The following is a 5,904-nucleotide window of genomic DNA, read 5'->3' on the forward strand; positions in this document are numbered from 1 at the left end:
CCCCCCCCCAGTGACCATCTGAGGGACAGGCACATCAAGGCTCTTGTGGATACATCCACCAAGGAAGCCTTACATAATGTCCTGTACCAATGGCCAAAAGTCTGTATAGACAGGTGGTGACCCACACTATCCTAACCACAGATGAACAGCCAATCAGGAAGAAGGCTTATCGCCTATCACCAATAAAGCTGGTTGATTCTGTGTTGACTAGCGAGGTCTGAATTAAAAACACCTGGATGCCCATCCCATACCTCCCAGGAAATCCTTGAGTCGCTGCATGGAGCAAAGGTCTTCAGTTCCTTGGACCTCTTAACGGCTACTGGCAGGTGAAGACGGATCCTTTGTGACACCTTTGGGCCTATTCAAAATCAAGTTTATACAATACCAGTCCAAGGTTTGGACACACCTACTCATTCAAGGGTTTTTCTTTATTTTTTTAACTATTTTCTACATTGTAGAATAATAATGAAGACATCAAAACTATGATTACAACATGATTCAATATTATGGAATCCTGTACAGTCGTAACTAAAAAAAAAAGGTGTTAAACAAATCAAAATATATTTTATATTTTTCAAAGTAGCCATTTACCTTGATGACAGCTGGTACTGTAGTTAACTGGCCCCAAGTCAGAAACGAGGTATGGTCATACACAAAGATCTGCCTTGTCTGCCAGCAGTACAAGCCCATGTACTGACAACCAGCGAGACTCCTCCAGTTCACTGCCGTGAGGGAACCAGATGAGATACTGGGCATTAATCTAATTGGGACCCTTCCCAAGAAGCAAAAAGGGCAAACACTACCTGCTCGTTATTGTTGACTACGGTTAAAAGTGGGTTAAACGCTTCCCGCTGCGGGATGCTAAGACTCCCAAGATAGTCAACATACTCAGGCAGGAGATCTTCCTTCGATGGGCGACCCCATAGTTCCTCCTATATGAATTGGGGCCGCAGTTCACAAATCAGCTGCTGAAGGAGCTCTGCAACCATTGGGGCTTGTTCAGAAACTTGCTACCATCCCCAAACGAACTTGACGGAGAGGGTTAACCGAACCCTAAAGACGATGCTAGCCTCTTACGTCAAGGCTAATCACCTGAACTGAGATCTGTGGTTGGTAGAGTCCTACCATGAGAGCACAGGCTTCTCTGCGGCCGAGGGAAGAAAACTGAAGGGTCCCCTAGACCAGTGGTTCCCGAACTTTCTATAGTCCCGTACCCCTTCAAACATTCACCCTCCAGCTGTACCCCCTCTAGCACCAGGGTCAGCGTACCCCTTCAAACATTCACCCTCCAGCTGTACCCCCTCTAGCACCAGGGTCAGCGTACCCCTTCAAACATTCACCCTCCAGCCGTACCCCTTCAAACATTCACCCTCCAGCCGTACCCCTTCAAACATTCACCCTCCAGCCGTACCCCTTCAAACATTCACCCTCCAGCTGTACCCCTTCAAACATTCACCCTCCAGCTGTACCCCTTCAAACATTCACCCTCCAGCTGTACCCCTTCAAACATTCACCCTCCAGCCGTACCCCCTCTAGCACCAGGGTCAGCGTACCCCTTCAAACATTCACCCTCCAGCCGTACCCCTTCAAACATTCACCCTCCAGCCGTACCCCTTCAAACATTCACCCTCCAGCTGTACCCCCTCTAGCACCAGGGTCAGCGTACCCCTTCAAACATTCAACCTCCAGCTGTACCCCCTCTAGCACCAGGGTCAGCGTACCCCTTCAAACATTCACCCTCCAGCCGTACCCCTTCAAACATTCACCCTCCAGCTGTACCCCCTCTAGCACCAGGGTCAGCGTACCCCTTCAAACATTCAACCTCCAGCTGTACCCCCTCTAGCACCAGGGTCAGCGTACCCCTTCAAACATTCAACCTCCAGCTGTACCCCCACTAGCACCAGGGTCAGCGCACTCTCAAATGTTGTTTTTTGCCATCATTGTAAGCCTGCCACACACACACACACTATACAATACATTTATTAAACATAAGAATGTGTTTCAGTTTTTGTCAAAACCCGGCTCGTGGGAAGTGACAAAGCTCTTATAGGACCAGGGCACAAATAATAATATAATAATAATCAATAATGTTGCTCTTTATTTAACCATCTTACATATAAAACCTTATTTGTTCATCTAAAATTGTGAATAACTCACCACAGGTTAATGAGAAGGGTGTGCTTGAAAGGATGCACATAACTCTGCAATGTTGTATTGGAGAGAGTCTCAGTCTTAAATAATTTTCCACACACAGTCTGTGCCTGTATCTAGTTTTCATGCTAGTGAGGGCCGAGAATCCACTCTCACATAGGTACGTGGTTGCAAAGGGCATCAGTGTCTTAACAGAGTGATTTGCCAAGACAGGATACTCTGAGCGCAGCCCAATCCAGATATCTGGCAGTGGCTTCTGATTAAATTAAATTTTCACAGAACCGCTTGTTGCAATCTTGATGAGGCTCTCTTGTTCAGATATTGATAAGTGGACTGGAGGCAGGGCATGAAAGGGATAACAAATACAGTTGTTTGTTTCGTCCGTTTCAGGAAAGTACCTGCGTAAATGCGCACCCAACTCAGGTGCTTCGCTATATCACATTTGACATTGTCCGTTAGCTTGAGTTCATTTGAACACAAAAACTCATACAATGATGGAAAGACCTGTGTGTTGTCCTTGTTAATGCAGACAGAGAAGAGTTCCAACTTCTTAATCATAGCCTCAATTTTGTCCCGCACATTGAATATAGTTGAGGAGAGTCCCTGTAATCTTAGATTCAGATCATTCAGGTGAGATAAAACATCACCCAGATAGGCCAGTCATGTGAGAAACTCGTCATCGTGCAAGCAGTAAGACAAGTGAAAATTATGGTCAGTAAAGAAAACTTAAGCTCGTCTCAATTTTTAAAAATTGTTTACATTTTTTATTTTACCTTTATTTAACTAGGCTAGTCCCAGCCATATCCACGGCAGTAGGAAGAATTACGTTCACCACAACAGTATGGGGCTTGCCTGTCCCAGCCACTCGATAGCTCACCATATAAGACTCTTCTAGCCCCTTCTTATTAATGGTATCTGTTGCTTCTATACATGTCTTACTACTCTAAAGTCGTCTTAATTCTCACGCAAAAAAGTCCTGTGGCTTATTTTTCAAATTGCCATGTTTTGTTTCTAAATGTCTGTGGAAGAGTGAAGGTTTAATCGAGTTGTGAGATAGTACTTTAGCATATATAACACACTGTGTCTGAGGAAAGGCACTACTCCCAATATAAGTGAACCCCAAATCAAAGTAGTTCTCATCATATTTGCGCCTCTTCGATGGTCCAACGTCCCTGTCTGTTGTTCGGTGCTTTCCTGGGTAAGGGGGGCAGTAGCTCTTCGGCTGCATCAGATTCACAACTGTCAGTGTCCATGCTAGCTGGGCTAACAACACATGTAGAATTACTGATGCTAGCATTGGATGTGTTGGTGGAAGCAGAACAACTTGTGTCGTTGACAGGTGCAGGTGTAGTACTGCTGGTAGTAGCAGGTGTAGTACTGCTGGTAGTAGCAGGTGTAGTACTGCTGGTAGTAGCAGGTGTAGTACTGCTGGTGGTAGCAGGTGTAGTACTGCTGGTAGTAGCAGGTGTAGTACTGCTGGTAGTAGCAGGTGTAGTACTGCTGGTAGTAGCAGGTGTAGTACTGCTGGTAGTAGCAGGTGTAATACTGCTGGTAGTAGCAGGTGTAGTACTGCTGGTAGTAGCAGGTGTAGTACTGCTGGTAGTAGCAGGTGTAGTACTGCTGGTAGTAGCAGGTGTAGTACTGCTGGTAGTAGCAGGTGCAGTACTGCTGGTAGTAGCAGGTGTAGTACTGCTGGTAGTAGCAGGTGTAGTACTGCTGGTAGTAGCAGGTGTAGTACTGCTGGTAGTAGCAGGTGCAGTACTGCTGGTAGTAGCAGGTGTAGTGCTGCTGGTAGTAGCAGTACTACCAGTGGAGCTGGTATGTGTCTCTATGGACGCGGGCCTTACCTTTTTTTAACCATTGCTCAACGGAATGAGCAGCAGCTACATTTGGCTACATACGGTATGGTTAGAGGAGGCGGGTAGCCTAGTGGTCAGAGGAGGCGGGTAGCCTAGTGGTTAGAGGAGGCAGGTAGCCTAGTGGTTAGAGGAGGCAGGTAGCCTATTGGTTAGAGGAGGCAGGTAGCCTAGTGGTTAGAGGAGGCAGGTAGCCTAGTGGTTAGAGGAGGCGGGTAGCCTAGTGGTTAGAGGAGGCGGGTAGCCTGGTGGTTAGAGGAGGCGGGTAGCCTATTGGTTAGAGGAGGCAGGTAGCCTAGTGGTTAGAGGAGGCAGGTAGCCTAGTGGTTAGAGGAGGCGGGTAGCCTAGTGGTTAGAGGAGACAGGTAGCCTGGTGGTTAGAGGAGGCGGGTAGCCTGGTGGTTAGAGGAGGCGGGTAGCCTAGTGGTTAGAGGAGGCAGGTAGCCTAGTGGTTAGAGGAGGCAGGTAGCCTAGTGGTTAGAGGAGGCAGGTAGCCTAGTGGTTAGAGGAGGCAGGTAGCCTAGTGGTTAGAAGAGGCAGGTAGCCTAGTGGTTAGAGGAGGCAGGTAGCCTAGTGGATAGAGCGTTGGGCTTGTAACCAAAAGGTTTCTGGATCGAATCTCCGAGCTGACAAGGTAAAAATCTGTTGTTCTGCCCCTGAACAAGGCAGTTAACCCAGTGTTCCCCAGTAGGCCGTCATTGTAAATAATATTTTGTTCTTAACTGATTTGCCAAGTTAAATAAAAGTTACATTTGAGAATATATTTATATATTTTTTTACATTTGACATTGTGGTGTTATTTGTGAATCACATTTTTTATTTGGCGTACCCCCGACGGTATTGCGCGTGGTTTGGGAATACCTGCTCTAGAGAGACTGTTGGCTCAGCCTCCAGACCCAGCAGCAGATCCTGCAACAAGGCTCGCAGCTTCTGCAATAACGCTCTCAGATCCTGCAACAAGGCTCGCAGCTTCTGCAACAAGGCTCGCAGCTTCTGCAACAAGGCTCTCAGATCCTGCAACAAGGCTTGCAGCTTCTGCAACAAGGCTCGCAGATCCTGCAACAAGGCTCTCAGCCTCCAGACCCAGCAGCAGATCCTGCAACAAGGCTCTCAGATCCTGCAACAAGGCTCTCAGATCCTGCAACAAGGCTCGCAGCTTCTGCAACAAGGCTCGCAGCTTCTGCAACAAGGCTCGCAGCTTCTGCAACAAGGCTCTCAGATCCTGCAACAAGGCTCTCAGCCTCCAGCTCCCGCAACGAGGCTCGCAGCTCCCTCAACGAGGCTCGCAGCTTCCGCAACGAGGCTCGCAGCTTCAACCTAAGGCCAACAATACTGTTGCTTTCAAAGAAGGTGAAAAAGTGTGGATCAAGCTACACCCTTTGTTAGATGCTAAGACCATGTTCATGGTGAAGCCAAGTGAAGGGTGCCAGCCACCAGCCTCAAACAGTTGGGACCAGTGAACTACAGGGTAGCCATGGATAGCAATCCTAGCACCCATGAAACACTGCATGTTACTATAGAGGTCCTCGGATGGTTAACTAACTATAGAGGTCCTCGGATGGTTAACTAACTATAGAGGTCCTCGGATGGTTAACTAACTATAGAGGTCCTCGGATGGTTAACTAACTATAGAGGTCCTCGGATGGTTAACTACCTATAGAGGTCCTCGGATGGTTAACTACCTATAGAGGTCCTCGGATGGTTAACTAACTATAGAGGTCCTCGGATGGTTAACTAACTATAGAGGTCCTCGGATGGTTAACTAACTATAGAGGTCCTCGGATGGTTAACTAACTATAGAGGTCCTCGGATGGTTAACTAACTATAGAGGTCCTCGGATGGTTAACTAACTATAGAGGTCCTCGGATGGTTAACTAACTATAGAGGTCCTCGGATG

Source organism: Salmo trutta, chromosome 33, assembly GCF_901001165.1.
Source record: "Salmo trutta chromosome 33, fSalTru1.1, whole genome shotgun sequence".
Taxonomy (NCBI): Eukaryota; Metazoa; Chordata; class Actinopteri; order Salmoniformes; family Salmonidae; genus Salmo; species Salmo trutta.